Below are 20,000 nucleotides of genomic sequence, written 5' to 3' on the forward strand. Positions count from 1 at the left end.
GAGAGAGAGAGCTGTGTTATCAGAAGTTACTGTAAACTGTTGAATCATGGAGTTCATCTACTTTTAGTAGTTTGTTTAAATGTTTTAATGATGTTTGTTTGTAGAAGTGCATCATTCCTTGATTTATTGTAAAATGAATCTGAACTTTTTGATCTGTTATGATGATAAACTGAAGCCATTTCTAAATTAACCCAAATTAACTGAGTTTTTAATCGTCCCTACTTAGTTTATAAGGAAATTATAAGAGGAACAAATGAAATGATTTGAAAATGATATCTCTGTAGGTGGCTGACGCTGTGGTGGTTCTAGTGTTTACAGACATTTATATTAAATATGTGTTAATGGCAAATTCCATATATGATTTTCTTACCTGGAATTCTGCCTTTTTGAACAGACTGACTGAGTCCTAGCTATATTGAGTCCTAGCTATACTGAGTCCTAGCTATACTGAGTCCTAGCTATATTGAGTCCTAGCTATACTGAGTCCTAGCTATACTGAGTCCTCCTAGCTATTACTGAGTCCTAGCTATATTGAGTCCTAGCTATACTGAGTCCTAGCTATACTGAGTCTCTAGCTATAGTCCTAGCTATATTGAGGTCCTAGCTATACTGAGTCCTAGCTATACTTGAGTCCTAGCTATACTGAGTCCTAGCTATACTGAGTCCTAGCTATACTGAGTCCTAGCTATACTGAGTCCTAGCTATATTGAGTCCTAGCTATATCTGAGTCCTAGCTATACTGAGTCCGTAGCTATATGGAGTCCTAGCTATACTGAGTCCTAGCTATACTGAGTCCTAGCTATATTGAGTCCTAGCTATATTGAGTCCTAGCTATACTGAGTCCTAGCTATACTGAGTCCTAGCTATACTGAGTCCTAGCTATATTGAGTCCTAGCTATATTGAGTCCTAGCTATATTGAGTCCTAGCTATACTGAGTCCTAGCTATACTGAGTCCTAGCTATATTGAGTCCTAGCTATACTGAGTCCTAGCTATACTGAGTCCTAGCTATACTGAGTCCTAGCTATATTGAGTCCTAGCTATACTGAGTCCTAGCTATACTGAGTCCTAGCTATATTGAGTCCTAGCTATATTGAGTCCTAGCTATATTGAGTCCTAGCTATACTGAGTCCTAGCTATATTGAGTCCTAGCTATACTGAGTCCTAGCTATATTGAGTCCTAGCTATATTGAGTCCTAGCTATACTGAGTCCTAGCTATACTGAGTCCTAGCTATATTGAGTCCTAGCTATACTGAGTCCTAGCTATACTGAGTCCTAGCTATACTGAGTCCTAGCTATACTGAGTCCTAGCTATATTGAGTCCTAGCTATATTGAGTCCTAGCTATATTGAGGCCTAGCTATATTGTCTGCAGTTCTAGGGTTAATATGAATCTAATATGATTGTCATCGGTCTAAATTAGATTTCAAATGATTAACTGTGTATGTAATGAAGATCATAGTGTGGGTTAAATCCATTTTCATAACCACTGTCTTTTAACTGATTTAAATGCGGAAACTGGGCTTACTCATCAGAATTTCGTATGACTTGACTTGACTTGCTTGACCTGAGCAATGACTTGACTTGACTTGCTTGACTCTCACCACAGTGACTTGGGACTTGCTTGATACTTGTAGGTCAAGACTTGAGACTTGCTCATGACTTGCACATGTTGGACTTACTCCCACCTCTGACGATTTATTATAATAATAAATCATAATATGATAATTATGAATTATTATTGTAATACAATAATATAAATATGACAGTATAAATATGACAGTATAAATATGACAGTATACAGACGCAGAAGGATACGTCCAACAGATTGATGATGTCTCTGCAGGTCTGAAGACTGAAACCGTCTGTCTTCACATCAGACCCTGAACACACATTATTATTATTATTATTATTATTAATAATAATAAAAGCTATTATTGTTGTTGTTGTTGTTGTTGTTATTATTGTCGATGCTCTCACTCTGAGAAACCACTCTGTCCAGGATGTGTTGAAGCTCGAAGACGGAGACCTCAGAGTCCTGTAGAGAGACAGGTTATAGATAAAGATATTATAGATATAAACAGATTAGAGAAGAGACAAGAGAAAACAACACCCTGGATCTAGTTTACACCTCCATCAAGGGAGCTTACAAGGCTCCCCCCCCCATATGGGACTCTCTGATCACCTCACTGTCATGCTAAAACCAGCATACAGACCCCGAGTGAAAGTCACCAGACCAGAGAGGTACGTGTGGTCAGAGGACAGCTGCACTCAGAGACTGCTCTGACTCTACAGATTGGGACATGTTCAAGCAGCAACACCAACGTCCAGGAATACACAGAGACAGTGACGGGCTACATCACCAAATGCATTGATGATGTGACTCCAGATCCATCAGGGCCAACCAGAAGCCATGGCTGACAGGAGAGGTCCTGCTGAGGGCCCGCTGCCTTCAGAGAGGGCAGTCCAGCTGGTCTCAGAGCAGCCAGGGCCGACCTATCCCGTGGCATCCGGAAAGCCAAACGACACCCGGAAGATTACAGCTCACTTCAGTGACGGCAGAGACACACGGGTATCAGGACCATCACAGACTACAAACCTCCACCACAGACCTGCGACAGTGACACCTCTCTGCTGAACAACCTCAATGGCTTCTTCGCATGCTTTGAAGCACAGAACAGCACACCTGCGCAGAAAACAATGCCTCCACCCAACGACCAGGCTATCTGTCTGTCCCCAGGCAGTGTGCTCCTCACACTGTTAAGGATTAACACCCGGAAAGCTTCTGGGCCTGACAACATTCCTGGTCGTGTGACTGCGCCGCTGAGCTCACAGACATCTTCAACATCTCCCTGAGCCAGGCTGTTGTTCCCTCGTGCTCCAAGGTATCAACCATCATACCTGCACCAAAGAAGTCCTCACCTTCCTGCTTCAATGACTACTACTCCCATCACTACTGGACATTTACAACACCCGCCTCACCCGCAGAGCACCCAGCATTGTGGGTGACCCCACCCATCCCTCCAACTGCCTCTTCATCCTCCACCTGCCTCTTCATCCTCCACCTGCCTCTTCATCCTCCACCTGCCTCTTCATCCTCCACCTGCCTCTCCATCCTCCACCTGCCTCTTCATCCTCCTGCCTTCAGGAGGTTCCTAACCCTGAGGTCGAGCACCACCCGACTAAAGAACAGTTTTTTCCACCAGGCTGTCAGGAAGCTGAAATCTCTCTCCCCCCTCTCCCTCCCGCCTCTCTGCCCCCTCTCTCCCCCCTTCTCCCCCCTCTCCCTCCTGCTCTCTGCCCCCCCTCTCCCCCCTCTCCGCTCCCGCCTCTCTGCCCCCTCTCTCCCCCCTCTCCCCCCTCTCCCTCCCGCCTCTCTGCCCCCCTCTCCCCCTCTCCCCACTGGACTATAACTCCCCACACACACACGCACACCACCACACACAACACACAACACACACACCACACACACACACCCACACACCACACACACACACACACACACACACACACACACACACACACACACACTAATGCACATTCTCAAAACATTGAAGTGACTGTTATTTTGTATATATTGATTGTTGTTGTGTTTTTATCTAAATGTGTCTGTGTATATATGATATACATATTTTATACATATTTTATACATATTTGTATTTGTATATTTGTATATTTGTGTTATTGTATTTTTGTATTCAGGATTGTTGGAAACCTTATTTCGATCTCTCTGAACAAACAAACTGAAAGATTAACATTGAAGTTGACTTTGATACAAATGTATGAATTTATGAGACGTTACGTTTCCAGAGATCTGCAGAAAGAGACGTCTGAAGTGAGGGTCCACATCGCCCTCTTCATCATCACTCTGCAAAACAAACAAGAGATCTTCATCAGACTCAAGATCTTCATCAGACTGAGAGATCTTCATCAGACTGAGAGATCTTCATCAGACTCAAGATCTTCATCAGACTGAGAGATCTTCATCAGACTGAAGATCTTCATCAGACTGAAGATCTTCATCAGACTGAGAGATCTTCATCAGACTCAAGATCTTCATCAGACTCAAGATCTTCATCAGACTGAGAGATCTTCATCAGACTGAAGATCTTCATCAGACTGAGAGATCTTCATCAGACTCAAGATCTTCATCAGACTGAAGATCTTCATCAGACTGAGAGATCTTCATCAGACTGAAGATCTTCATCAGACTCAAGATCTTCATCAGACTGAACGTCCTGAGTCTTCATCAGACTGAAGATCTTCATCAGACTGAAGATCTTCATCAGACTGAGAGATCTTCATCAGACTGAACGTCCTGAGTCTTCATCAGACTCAAGATCTTCATCAGACTGAACGTCCTGAGTCTTCATCAGACTCAAGATCTTCATCAGACTGAACGTCCTGAGTCTTCATCAGACTGAAGATCTTCATCAGACTGAAGATCTTCATCAGACTGAGAGATCTTCATCAGACTGAAGATCTTCATCAGACTGAAGATCTTCATCAGACTGAACGTCCTGAGTCTTCGTCAGAGTTCCAGAGGAAGCTTCACCTCCTGGACGTCTGCTGTCAGCTGCTCCTCCAGCGGACTGAAACACAGAAGATGCACCATCACCTGACGTGGTCCTGTTTATGGTACATGTTCATGTATTCATATATCTCTGTGTATTACCCGGTGTGTGCCTGCTTCTCTGTGAACACCCTCAGCAGGAAGCTGCCCCTCCGATGGGGCTCGAAGGTCGACGGGATGACGGCGTATTCTCCGGGCGGCAGAAGGAAACGCTCACTAACCTCCCTCAGATTAATGAAACTCCTGCTGCGAGACACAGCCGCTGCACCAAGAAGGAGATCAGGACCCACGTGACCTTTACACTGAGGAGGAGGAGGAGGAGGAGGAGAGGAAGAGGAGCAAGAGGAGGAGGAGGACCACAGGAGAGGAAGAGGAGGAGGACCAGAGAGGAAGAGGAGGACCAGAGAGGAAGAGGAGGAGGACCAGAGAGGAAGAGGAGGACCAGAGAGGAAGAGGAGGAGGTGTTTTGTTATCTCCACAGTCTGTTTGATTGAATGTGGATCAGGTGAGATCCTCCTGCTGTCAGACCTCAGTGAAGCAGGAACAGGTTTACAGAACTCACCTCCTCAGGAACCTGAAGACACACAGAAACACACAGTCAGAGATTAAACTTCATACTGTTTACACTCTCAGTATTATTATCCATAACATATCATCTGCACTAACTGTGATAGGGTGTTAGGGCGGTGGAAGGAACCCTTTGAGGAACTCCTGAACCGATACTCTCGCAAGGATCCTGGAGGGGGCCTGGGAGTACGCTTATCCGGTCTACATGTGTTTTGTAGACTTGGATTAGGCGTATGACCGGGTTCCCAGGGAGTTACTGTGGGAGGGGCTGCAGGAGTATGGGGTGAGGGGGTCTCTACTCAGGGCCATCCAATCTCTGTACTCCCAAAGCGAGAGCTGGGTCCGGGTCCTCAGCGGGAAGTCGGACCCATTTCTGGTGAGGGTTGGCCTCCGCCAGGGCTGCGCTTTGTCACCAATCCTGTTTGTAATATTCATGGAAAGGATTTCGAGGCGTAGTCGTGGGGGAGGGGGTCTGCAGTTCAGTGGACTAAGGACAGCACCACTGCTTTTTGCAGATGATGTGGTTCTAATGGCTTCATCGGTCTGCGACCTTCAGCTCTCACTGGATCGGCTCACAGCCGAGTGTGAAGCGGCTGGGATGAGGATCAGCACCTCCAAATCTGAGGCCATGGTTCTCAGCCGGAAACCGATGGACTGTCCACTCCAAGTAGGGAATGAGTCCTTACCCCAAGTGAAGGAGTTAAGTATCTCAGGGTCTTGTGCGAGATGGGCCGGAGAATCGGAGCAGCGGGAGCGGTACTGCAGTCGCTTTACCGCCCCGTAACTGTATTTGTGTGTGTGTGTGTGTGTGTGTGTGTGTGTGTGTGTGTGTGTGTGTACCCTATAGATGGAGAACCCGATGGTGTTGAGGTCTCCTCCGTACCGCCTCTCTCTACGAGCGTCTCTCTGCAGCAGACCCAGGATCAGGGTGCAGCCTTCCTCCCCCTCCTGGAGACCCTCATCCTCCTCCAGCAGCCGCACCAGGAACTGAGGGTTGGAGCAGAACGTGGCTACAGGAAACAGGAAGTGTTACAGGAAGTGTTATAGAAAGTGTTACAGGAAGTGTTATAGGAAGTGTTATAGGAAGTGTTACAGGAAGTGTTACAGGAAGTGTTACAGGAAGTGTTACTGGAAGTAACGGAAACATGGCTTCACAAGAACATCCCTGACTCCGCTATTCAGCTAGACAAGCTAACAAGCTAACAAGCTACCGAGCAGACAGGAACAAAGATAACGGGGGAAATAAGACTTGCGGTGGCGGGGTGTGTGTGTACATCAGTGACGCTTGGTGCCGAGACACTGTTGTTGTTGTTAGCCAACACTGGTGGAATTTATGGTTCTAAAATGCCGTCCTTTTTACCTGCCGAGGGAGCTTACAGCGATCCTTGTGATGGCTGTTTACCTCCCGCCTAACCCCAGTAGCGAGGGTAAAGAGGAGGCACTCGGTGAACTGTAAGAGCCATCAGTGAGCAACAGACAGCACACCCAGACGGCCTACTCATCGTAGCTGGAGACTTCAACCACGCTAACTTAAAAACTGTGCTGCCTAAAATATATCAGCATGTTGATTTTCCAACCAGGGGAAAAACACATGTAGTAGGTCTACACCAACATCAAGGGAGCATACAAGGCATCCCCCCTCCCCCACATCGGCCTCTCTGACCACCTCACTGTTCTGCTGGAACCGGCCTACAGACCCAGGGTGTGGTCAGAGGACAGCACAGCTGCACTCAGAGACTGCTTTGACACTACAGACTGGGACATGTTCAAGCAGGCAGCCACATACAACCATCACACCAACATACAAGAATACACAGAGACAGTCACGGGCTACATCACCAAGTGCATTGATGATGTGACACAAAACAGAGCCATCACCATCCGGGCTAACCAGAAGCCATGGGTAACCTCCCGTATTATATCTGCTCTCTGATAACACAGAGAGTTGCAAGCAGCTATTGTCTGAGATCGCATGATGTAGTCTTGTTAGATGAGCCAAGAGCAAGGACTGTCTTAGGTAAGACAGCTTTTATGTGCAGCTCCACAATTGGAACAATCTTCAGCAAGAATTGAAACTGAGCAATCTCATTCCTCTGCATGTTTTTAAAGCTAGGCTAAATGAAATGCTCGTTGATACTATGGGTACTTGTAAATGTCTATAACTATGTAAATGTATCCTGTAAATATAATGTATGATGTCCTTTATTGTTTTATGTTCCATGTGGAACCTATTTGCTGCAGGTCTCCCTTGAAAAAGAGATCTATGATCTCAATGGGACCATCTGGTTAAATAAAGGTTTGAGATGAAATGAAATGGCTGACAGGGGAGGTCCACACGCTGCTGAAGGCCCGCAACATCGCCTTCAGAGCTGGAGATCCAGCTGGGCTGAAAGCAGCCAGGGCTGACCTGTCCCGTGGCATCAGGAAAGCAAAACAAGAATACACCCGAGAAATTACTGGACATTTCAAGGATAGCAGGGACTCACGGAGCCTGTGGCAGGGCATAAGGACCCTAACGGACTACAAACTACCGCCACAGACCTGTGACAGACTCTCTGCTCAACAACCTCAACGGCTTCTTTGCACGTTTTGAAGCACAGAACAACACACCTGCGCAGAAAACCACCCCCCCCACCGACGACCAGGCTTTGCGTCTTTCACCAGCCAGTGTGAGGAGCACACTGCTGAGGATTAACCCCCGCAAGGCTGCAGGACCTGACAACATTCCTGGTCGTGTGCTGAGGGACTGCGCAGAAGAGCTCACAGATGTCCTCGCAGACATTTTTAACATCTCCCTGAGCCAGGCTGTTGTTCCCTCGTGCTTCAAGGAAACCACCATCATTCCAGTGCCAAAGAAGTCATCTCCATCCGGCTTCAACGACTACCGCCCCGTCGCACTAACTTCCACCATCATGAAGTGCTTCGAAAGGCTGGTCATGAAGCACATCAAATCCACCCTCCCCCCATCGCTGGACCCGTTTCAGTTTGCCTACCGAGCTAAACGGTCCACAGAGGATGCAATCTCCTCCGCTCTCCACCCAGCCCTCACACACCTGGACACTAACACTAAGGCTAAGACTAAGGACCCTTATGTCAGAATGCTATTCATAGACTTCAGCTCAGCATTCAACATCATCATCCCCCAGCAGCTTGTACAAAAACGTACAGACCTGGGCCTCAGTCCCTCTCTCTGCAACTGGTTGCTGGACTTCCTCACAGAGAGACCACAAGCTGTACGGGTCAACAATAACACCTCAGACACCCTCATACTGAGCACGGGGGCCCCCCAAGGATGTGTGCTCAGCCCCCTTCTCTTCACTCTGCTGACCCACGACTGCAAACCCACCTTCAGCACCAACCACATCGTGAAGTTTGCAGACGACACTACTGTGGTGGGTCTCATCAGCAACAACGATGAGACTAACTCCAGGAAGGAAGTGAACCAGCTGGCCCTGTGGTGCCAAAACAACAACCTCTTCCTCAAGCTGGAGAAAACAAAGGAGATAGTTGTTGACTTCAGGAGAACCCACCGTCAACCCCCTCTCCCCCTGACCATTAACGGCGCTGCTGTGACGCAGGTGACCAGCACCAAATTCCTTGGGGTGACCATCACTGATGACCTCACCTGGGAAACAACACCACCGCACTAGCGAGGAAAGCCGGATGCTGAACTCTCTCCCTCCCTCCCCCCCCTCTCTGACATCTCTCCTCCACACACACACACACACACACACACACACACACACACACACACACACAACACACACACACACACACACACACACACACACACACACACACACACACACACACACACACACACACACTCACACACACACACACACACACACACACACACACACACACACACACACACACACACACAACCCCCCTCATCCAGCACCAGTCACCTTTTCTGCCCATCTCCGCTGCTACTGCACTGAAACTGTACTTTGAACACTTAATTATATTATTAACATTTTAAACTATATACCCGGTTATCTAATCAACTCAAATCAAAATCAAATCAAGTTTTATTTAAATAGCACATTTTTAAACAATTTTTGGTTGAGCCAAAGTGCTGTACATATAATACAAATACCCTACAGTAAAGACACTTTACAGCAAATACAACAGCACAGTTTGTTCAGAATATCAGTATGAGCAAACGACACCCTCTGTCCTTAGACCCTCTGTCCTTAGACCCTCTGTCCTTAGACCCTCTGTCCTTAGACCCTCTGTCCTTAGACCCTCACATCGTACAAGGAAAAACTTCCAGAGGCTCTTTGTTTTGTTTAATGTATACCATGTTTATGTAGGCCCTTTTTGTTTTTTGTTTGATGTATATATGTCACACTGTAGGACTGCGGGAAATGATATATCGAGATTTCTGGATGTACAACATGTAGAATTCTTGACAATAAAGCTGACTTTGACTTTGAAGTGTTACAGGAAGTGTTACAGGAAGTCTTATAGGAAGTGTTACTGGAAGTGTTACAGGAAGTGTTACAGGAAGTGTTACTGGAAGTGTTACAGGAAGTGTTACAGGAAGTGTTACAGGAAGTGTTACAGGAAGTCTTATAGGAAGTGTTACTGGAAGTGTTACAGGAAGTGTTACAGGAAGTGTTACAGGAAGTGTTACAGGAAGTGTTACAGGAAGTGTTACTGGAAGTGTTACAGGAAGTGTTACAGGAAGTGTTACAGTAAGTGTTACAGGAAGTGTTACTGGAAGTGTTACAGGAAGTGTTACAGGAAGTGTTACTGGAAGTGTTACAGGAAGTGTTACTGGAAGTGTTACAGGAAGTGTTACTGGAAGTGTTACAGGAAGTGTTACAGGAAGTGTTATAGGAACTGCTCCCAGTACTAGGATGGGTTAAAAGCAGAGGTTAAATGTCACTGTGTGCTGTGTGACCATTACAGAGGGTTTCATCCTCTGATTCTAACTGTGTTTACAGGAAGTGAATAACTAAGGAGAGAGGGATATACCTGGGTAGTTCCTGCACCCCCCTGCGGTGGACCCCACCCTCCAGACACCCTCAAACTGGCTGTATCTCCAGAGGCCCCTCCCCTCACCGCTCAGAGCGTCTGGGCTCAGGTTACAGATGTCCAGGCGGGAAAACTGACGCAGGAAGTCAGCGTAGCACATCCTGTGGGGAGGAGCTCGCTTAGATTCATATATCGCATTAGTCATATAGTTACATATAAATAAATATAGTTACACATGTACTTTGTATACAGTTACAGTGAGTGAGATCTGATGCTGATATTCATTACCAGAACTCTCCATCATCAGCAGAGTGATCCAGATCCTTCTCCACCACTCCATCCCACTGCTTAGAGCTGGAGACAGGTCCATCAGACAGACAGGTCCATCAGAGAGACAGGTCCATCAGACAGACAGGTCCATCAGAGAGAGAGAGAGAGAGAGGTCCATCAGAGAGACAGACAGACAGACAGACAGACAAACAGACAGAGAGACAGACAGACAGACAGACAGACAGACAGACAGACAGACAGACAGACAGACAGACAGACAGACAGACAGACAGAGAGACAGACAGACAGACAGACAGACAGACAGGTACCCATCGCTCCAGGCTCCGGTCCACTCCACCTGACCCCACGGGTTTCTGATCCTCAGCAGCTCCACCAGAGATCCACAGTGATGGACCTGCAAGACAACAGAGACTCATTCAGGGACTCATTCAGGGACTCATTCAGGGTCTCATTCAGGGACTCATTCAGGGACTCATTCAGGGAATCATTCAGGGACTCATTCAGGGACTCATTCAGGGACTCATTCAGGGAATCATTCAGGGACTCACTCAGGGACTCACTCAGGGAATCATTCAGGGACTCATTCAGGGACTCATTCAGGGACTCATTCAGGGACTCATTCAGGGACTCACTCAGGGAATCATTCAGGGACTCATTCAGGGACTCACTCAGATACCCCTTTCACACCAACGCGGTTCCAGGGCCGGTTCGAAGCTGGAGCTCCGCCTCTAAGCTCCGGAATCCGGTTCGTTTCAAGCACCAAAAAGTTGTCGGTCTAGAAAGCAAGCACCGCATACGTCACGCTTACGTCGGAGGCGGGGGCAGGGGCATCAGTTTTAATGTTATACCATAGTAATTAATGCTGCAAAGCTGGGTATTTTGAGCTTGGCGCATGCAGAGGCTAACAACAGCTAGCTCTAACGCCATCGAATAGGACGTATATTTACCTTCTTTCTCCTACCGAATCGTCGTTGAAGTTGATGATGATGATTGTAAAGAACTTTTGAATGTAGCATGTAACGGCTGTAAAGTTAGTAGTAAAGTCGTCCCATTTCTTCTATTTCGTTTCGACAGAGCAAAACCAAAACGAGTAGCGCTTCAATACAATCTGCCATTGTTGTTGTTGTCGATGTGAGGGGTTTCCGCGCGGTTTGGCTTTATGAAGCTGGCACGCAAACAGTTACGTCATGACGCAAACGATGACGCAATGACGCAGCACCAGTCGGGCTCTGAGCGGTGTGAACAGAGCGGGAGTTGAACCGAAGAACCGGTTCTGAACCAGCAAAGCTCTAGCACGGAGCTAGATTGGGAAAAGCCTTGGTGTGAAAGGGGTAAGAGACTCATTCAGGGTCTCATTCAGGGACTCACTCAGAGACTCATTCAGGGTCTCATTCAGGGACTCACTCAGAGACTCATTCAGGGTCTCATTCAGGGACTCACTCAGAGACTCATTCAGGGTCTCATTCAGGGACTCACTCAGGGACTCATTCAGGGACTCATTCAGGGACTCACTCAGAGACTCATTCAGGGACTCATTCAGGGACTCACTCCGAGACTCATTCAGGGTCTCATTCAGGGACTCACTCAGGGACTCATTCAGGGACTCATTCAGGGACTCACTCAGAGACTCATTCAGGGACTCATTCAGGGACTCATTCAGGGACTCACTCAGAGACTCATTCAGAGAGTCATTCAGGGACTCATTCAGGGACTCATTCAGAGAGTCATTCAGGGACTCATTCAGGGACTCAATCAGGGACTCAGGGACTCATTCAGGGACTCATTCAGGGACTCATTCAGGGACTCAATCAGGGACTCAGGGACTCATTCAGGGACTCATTCAGAGAGTCATTCAGGGACTCATTCAGGGGCTCAATCAGGGACTCAGGGACTCATTCAGGGACTCATTCAGGGGCTCAGTGACTCATTCAGGGACTCGGGGACTCAGTGACTCATTCAGAGACTCATTCAAGGACTCATTCAGAGACTCATTCAGGGACTCATTCAGGGACTCATTCAGGGAATCATTCACGGACTCATTCAGGGACTCATTCAGGGACTCATTCAGGGACTCATTCAGGGACTCATTCAGGGACTCATTCAGAGACACATTCAGTGACTCATTAAGGGACTCATTCAGGGAATCATTCACGGACTCATTCAGGGACTCATTCAGGGACTCATTCAGGGAATCATTCACGGACTCATTCAGGGACTCATTCAGGGAATCATTCACGGACTCATTCAGGGAATCATTCACGGACTCATTCAGGGACTCATTCAGGGACTCATTCAGGGGCTCATTCAGGGAATCATTCACGGACTCATTCAGGGACTCATTCAGGGACTCATTCAGGGGCTCATTCAGGGAATCATTCAGGGACTCGGGGACTCAGGGACTCATTCAGGGACTCGGGGACTCAGGGACTCATTCAGGGACTCGGGGACTCAGGGACTCATTCAGAGACTCATTCAGGGACTCATTCAGAGACTCATTCAGGGACTCATTCAGAGACTCATTCAGGGAATCATTCACGGACTCATTCAGGGACTCATTCAGGGACTCATTCAGGGGCTCATTCAGGGAATCATTCAGGGACTCAGGGACTCATTCAGGGACTCGGGGACTCAGGGACTCATTCAGAGACTCATTCAGGGACTCATTCAGAGACTCATTAAGGGACTCATTCAGGGAATCATTCAGGGACTCACTCAGGGACTCACTCAGGGAATCATTCAGGGACTCATTCAGGGACTCATTCAGGGACTCATTCAGGGACTCATTCAGGGACTCATTCAGGGACTCATTCAGGGACTCATTCAGGGACTCATTCAGGGACTCACTCAGGGAATCATTCAGGGACTCATTCAGGGACTCACTCAGAGACTCATTCAGGGTCTCATTCAGGGACTCACTCAGAGACTCATTCAGGGTCTCATTCAGGGACTCACTCAGAGACTCATTCGGGGTCTCATTCAGGGACTCATTCAGGGACTCATTCAGGGACTCATTCAGGGACTCACTCAGAGACTCATTCAGGGACTCATTCAGGGACTCACTCAGAGACTCATTCAGGGTCTCATTCAGGGACTCACTCAGGGACTCATTCAGGGACTCATTCAGGGACTCACTCAGAGACTCATTCAGGGACTCATTCAGGGACTCACTCAGGGACTCATTCAGGGACTCATTCAGGGACTCATTCAGGGACTCATTCAGGGACTCATTCAGGGACTCATTCAGGGACTCATTCAGGGACTCACTCAGAGACTCATTCAGAGAGTCATTCAGGGACTCATTCAGGGACTCATTCAGAGAGTCATTCAGGGACTCATTCAGGGACTCAATCAGGGACTCAGGGACTCATTCAGGGACTCATTCAGGGACTCATTCAGGGACTCAATCAGGGACTCAGGGACTCATTCAGGGACTCATTCAGAGAGTCATTCAGGGACTCATTCAGGGGCTCAATCAGGGACTCAGGGACTCATTCAGGGACTCATTCAGGGGCTCAGTGACTCATTCAGGGACTCGGGGACTCAGTGACTCATTCAGAGACTCATTCAAGGACTCATTCAGAGACTCATTCAGGGACTCATTCAGGGACTCATTCAGGGAATCATTCACGGACTCATTCAGGGACTCATTCAGGGACTCATTCAGGGACTCATTCAGGGACTCATTCAGGGACTCATTCAGAGACACATTCAGTGACTCATTAAGGGACTCATTCAGGGACTCATTCAGGGAATCATTCACGGACTCATTCAGGGACTCATTCAGGGACTCATTCAGGGAATCATTCACGGACTCATTCAGGGACTCATTCAGGGAATCATTCACGGACTCATTCAGGGAATCATTCACGGACTCATTCAGGGACTCATTCAGGGACTCATTCAGGGGCTCATTCAGGGAATCATTCACGGACTCATTCAGGGACTCATTCAGGGACTCATTCAGGGACTCATTCAGGGACTCATTCAGGGACTCGGGGACTCAGGGACTCATTCAGGGACTCGGGGACTCAGGGACTCATTCAGGGACTCGGGGACTCAGGGACTCATTCAGAGACTCATTCAGGGACTCATTCAGAGACTCATTCAGGGACTCATTCAGAGACTCATTCAGGGAATCATTCACGGACTCATTCAGGGACTCATTCAGGGACTCATTCAGGGGCTCATTCAGGGAATCATTCAGGGACTCGGGGACTCAGGGACTCATTCAGGGACTCGGGGACTCAGGGACTCATTCAGAGACTCATTCAGGGACTCATTCAGAGACTCATTAAGGGACTCATTCAGGGACTCATTCAGGGAATCATTCAGGGACTCGGGGACTCAGGGACTCATTCAGGGACTCGGGGACTCAGGGACTCATTCAGAGACTCATTCAGGGACTCATTCAGAGACTCATTAAGGGACTCATTCAGGGACTCATTCAGGGAATCATTCAGGGACTCATTCAGGGACTCATTCAGGGGCTCATTCAGGGACTCAGAAACTAATTCAGAGACTCATTCGGGGGAATGGGTCTGCCATTTTAACCCATTACCATGCATCCACACATAACTTTTAGTCATTATTACATATACTGGTAATTGACCCGTCATCAAAAATAACAGTAACAGTCTGAGATGTTCAAGTGCTCCTGTAAATCGCAGCTTCCTGTGTGTTTACCTGCCTAACTGCAGTGATGGAGTAAGCGTGACCTTTGACCAGCTTCTGCCCGGTGACAGCCTCCGTCTCAGACGAGCTGGAGATCTGAGGAGATGGATATAAATATAATATATTTAATAGAATAGAATGTAATATGATGTAATCAGCATGTATTCTTCTGTTCTACGTAAAGAGACTCTTCTTGAACTGATACAGCATTCCAACTATCTGTTAAGCTACGCACAAAATTCTTTATTATTCCGCCGGGTTATTTTGCACCTCTTCTCCTCCCACATTCCACATCGCAGAAACTCCGTTCAAACATCAAAACGTTCAGCTCGGTCGGGAATCGATGGCTATTACTTTTCTCGTTCATAACTTTCATAATTCCAGAGATACATCCCATAATACATCACATTTTTAACATGGAAGTCAATGGAGACATTCTTCAGACTTCAACAATCTTCATGCGACTTCAACTGCTAACTGTTCATTCATACTTTCACTCAGAAACCTCATTCCAACTTTAAAATGTTACACATCTTTCTGGCATTATTCGTGTAACACAACTTTTAAATCAGATTCATACTTTTAGAGATATTAAACATTGTTCAGACCTTGGTAAAGAGGCCTTCTTCAGATTTAGAGTGCATGATGTCCAGTAGCGTGGCATGGAGAAAACATTAAGGGAAGCCAATAATGTATCATACAGATGCAGGACTTACACACGCCTGCTTTCTAACCGACAGGTCCGCACGCACTCTCCAGACGAAACTCTAATGATCATTCATTCACAAACTAAATCAGTAGACCTTTAACGTTTTACGTCCGATTCGCTCCTTTTTTCCTCGCTGTAAACAGCTCCAGTTTGGGCATTGGCCTGTCATCAGATTTAATTTTAGTTGCTGCTGTAGCGAAAGTTTAGTACAATTATTTTTGATTAAATACTCCAAATCTCCACCCTCCATAATTGCACTTGCTTCAGTTGCTTGCTACTTTCTAACGGCGGTGAGAGTGGTGCAGTGACGCTATCTAGGCCTATCTATGGATTAGATTTATGATTCGAAAATTATAAAAGTAGAGTAGACATGTGGATATTATCCGGCTGAACAAAACGTGCATTTATCTAACAGGTTCGTTTCCCACAGACCTTATTTCGAGCAATTTTCCAAAATCCTATGGAGAAATCCCATTGTTTTTTTGTCGAGGGAACGCGAGCGCAGCTTACTTCCGGGTTTTAGGACGCGTCACTGCACCACTAAGTTGATGCGATTTGATTGGATTGTGAGGCAAGGGAAGCCAGCCGCCTCTGGCTTCCCTTGGCATGGCCCTGACCAATCACAGGGTGGCAGGGGCCTCGTCTGATTGGTCAATCCCTCCATTTTTTTTCACCAAGGGAAGCCAATTTCAGCTGGCCTCCTCTCGCAACAGAGAGTGCAATCTACTGTTTTACCATTACATCTAGAGGGGCGCTGTTTCACTCTTTGTAAAATACTCAATGAGAATGGGGGAGAGACGGGCCGGCAGCAACACACAGCAAAGAAGAATTTCCGAAACTAAACGAAGTGTTTTTATTTATTTATTAAAATGATAACTACAATCCGAAAAAACAGGGGAAGTCTGGCTTCCCTTGGCCTCCGGGAGAAAACGCCACTGGTGATGTCTCAGAGTGGAGGACAGATTTCATTTTGCCTTCATATTTTCTTTTAAACCTGTCATAATTCCCAAACCCTACATTCCTGAGAAACGTAGGAAAACATATCGTAGCTTGAAAAATGAAAAAAGATTAAGCAAAATAATTAAACAAAATGCCTCTTGAGGGCATGAAGTGGCAAAAACGTTCAACATGTCTCCATTAAAGCTCAGTAAGTTCAGGCTCATCTTTCCCCACCACAGCAGCCGCACACCTTTAGTTAAACTGCCAAAAAGGCCACATTATTAACCCGAAAGTACACAAAAAGCACACTTCAGATGCTCAAGTTCCTTGAGATGCTTCACGCTTTGAAATTTCACCGATATCTGTTACGGTTCTTCAACAAAACGTTCACATGTAAGAGGTTTATCTCTCATTCAGAACAATGGAAACCTTTGATCTCTGGACACGTCGTTAGCTCAACTATAAACACCTGTGTCATGGAACACGATGATGTCATAACTCCAACTGACATGCTCAGAGCAGCAGACTTCAGATAATGGTTAATGGTCCTGTCCTCAACAGCTCTACGTCAATTATGGGGTGTCATCATATGCCGTTTCCATGGAAACGCATCCCTCGCCATAAAACACGATGTCGCTGTAACTCCAATGGACACGGTCCGGTCGTCCCACAATCTTCACCTGTATATCACCTCTCCATGCCTCAACAGCTCTACGTCAAATCTGACATCTCACCATATGCCGTTTCCATGGAAACGCATCCATCGCCATAAAACACGATGTTGTCGTAACGCCTATGAAAAGGGTCAAAACAGCACCAGACTTCAGATAATGGTTAACGGTCCAACCCTCAACAGGTCTATGTCAATTATGGAGTTTCATCATATGCCGTTTCCATGGAAACGCATCCCTCGCCATAAAAGACGATGTCCCTTTAACTCCTATGAAAATGTTCAAAAAGTGCTCAAACTTCACGTGTGCTAACAGTCCAGCCGTGAAGACATCTACGGGACAGTTTTGAGATTTCTTCAAATGCCGTTGCCATGGCAACACAATGCTCGCCATGAAACACGGTTTTCTCATAACATCAGTGAAAATGCTCCAAACGGCCCAAAGCTTCACAGGTTTGGTAACGATGCAGCCATCAACGCATCTAAGCGTATTATGGGATGTCATCAAATGCCGTTGCCATGGCGACAAATCATTCACCATCAAGTTAGTTCAAAAGTTTGCAGTTCAAATATTCTGCTGCTTTTCCAAGCCTTTTTACTTTCTTTTCTCATCACACATTCAAGCCCCCAGTGTTCATGTATCATTTCAATCTAAATTCTTCACTTTCTTCTTACACATTACATTTCAGCATAGCAGTTTAGCGTCAGATTTTCAGCATAAAGCATTCCCACGAGCAATTTCTTCAGGAATTGCATTCTCTAGTTTCTATTGTTATTTCTTTCACTATCTTTATTGGTTTCATTGATTTTATGTCCCACATATTTTCATTGCCATATCTACACTGTGGCTGCTGTGCACATGACAATAAAGCCTTGGATTGGATGCTAACCGTCATGTGACAGCTGACGTCCCCCCCTCGCTGGACCCGTTTCAGTTCGCATATCGAGCGAAGCCGTCCACTGAGGATCTCCTCTGCTCTCCACTGAGGGTCTCCTCTGCTCTCCACTGAGGGTCTCCTCTGCTCTCCACTGAGGGTCTCCTCTGCTGTCCACTGAGGGTCTCCTCTGCTCTCCACTGAGTAATAATAACTAAATACAATCTAGCAAACTTTAGATATATAAGGAACTGTTTGACAACACCTGTAGCAAAACTCTATATGACTGCCATGATCCTTCCCCACCTAACATACTGTATGACCAGCTGGACCCAGGGGAACCAGCTGGACCCAGGTGAACCAGCTGGACCCAGGGGAACCAGCTGGACCCAGGGGAACCAGCTGGACCCAGGGGAACCAGCTGGACCCAGGCGAATAGCACCACATTAAGGCCTATCCTATCACTTCACAAACAAGCTCTCAAAGTTTTGGACAGAAAACCTAAGCTATACCACCATTGCAAAATCCTGGACAAACATAACCTGCTCAGCTGGGAAAATATTTTAAAACACACTGATGCATGTCTCATTTTTAAGATTATAAATGGCAAGGCACCCCCCCCCCCCCCTCTGCACTTTTATACAGCAGAAAAACCCAAACAGCAGAACCACAAGGTCTGCCCTAAGAGGGGACTGTGTAGTCCCTCTTAGGTCCAGTTCCTTTGGTAAACACTGTTTCTCTGTGAGGGCACCAACACTCTGGAACACAATACCAATACAGATAAGGAATAACACCTCCTATCATACATTTAACCGCTATCTTAAGAACTGGCTTTTAAGCAATCAAACATGTGAACACTTTTAACTGTATTATATATGATAGTATTTCATCTGTTTGCATGTTAGGATCTCCTCTGCTCTCCACTGAGGGTCTCCTCTGCTCTCCACTGAGGGTCTCCTCTGCTCTCCACTGAGGATCTCCTCTGCTCTCCACTGAGGGTCTCCTCTGCTCTCCACTGAGGGTCTCCTCTGCTCTCCACTGAGGGTCTCCTCTGCTCTCTACTGAGGGTCTCCTCTGCTCTCCACTGAGGGTCTCCTCTGCTCTCCACTGAGGGTCTCCTCTGCTCTCCACTGGAGGCGGAAATCTCTCTCCTCCCTCCTGTCTGAAAATGAGCTGATCAGATTTTGGCCACGTTATGATGTCATAACGATGTTTTGTCTTGTGTAACCATTAGCCAATCAGCAACCAAGGTAACCCCCCCCCCCTTATCACCTGAATCTCCTCCTAGAGCACCATTGAGTTCTTTGTAACCAAATGTCTCTCAGAGGGGCGTGGGGAGGGGCTCCTTATTTTCATCTGAAGTAACAGACAGAGAATCAGCACTTTGGAAACAGGGCTGAAACAGAGGGGATTATGGGTAATGCTGCAATGATCTGTTTGGTGTTTCAGCCAATCAGAGTGTGGGAAGCGATATTTCGATCTCTCTCTGTCTGTACACACAAACTGAAAGTTGACAATAAAGTTGACTTTTTTTACTTTGACTCTGAAGTGTTTACCTGTTGAACATTAGCTTAGCATAAAGAGCTACATGGTAGGTTCCTCCTGTGATTCATTAGCAGTTAGCTTAGCTTCCCGGGGTGTTTCAGTGCTTACGTCGATGGAGCATCCCATCAGCGAGCCCAGCCTCAGACCCCTCCTCATGATGTGGAACAGGCTGGGG

General features: G+C 46.8%; 1 protein-coding gene across 1 annotated transcript in view; it reads right to left on the bottom strand.

The window, feature by feature from the left end:
* Positions 1–20,000, bottom strand: part of LOC117499311 (calpain-2 catalytic subunit-like) — a gene marked incomplete in the record, with an annotated part of 47,529 nt that overhangs the window by 24,448 nt on the left and 3,081 nt on the right.

This window comes from Trematomus bernacchii, unplaced genomic scaffold (assembly GCF_902827165.1).
Source record: "Trematomus bernacchii unplaced genomic scaffold, fTreBer1.1, whole genome shotgun sequence".
In the NCBI taxonomy this organism is placed as follows: domain Eukaryota; kingdom Metazoa; phylum Chordata; class Actinopteri; order Perciformes; family Nototheniidae; genus Trematomus; species Trematomus bernacchii.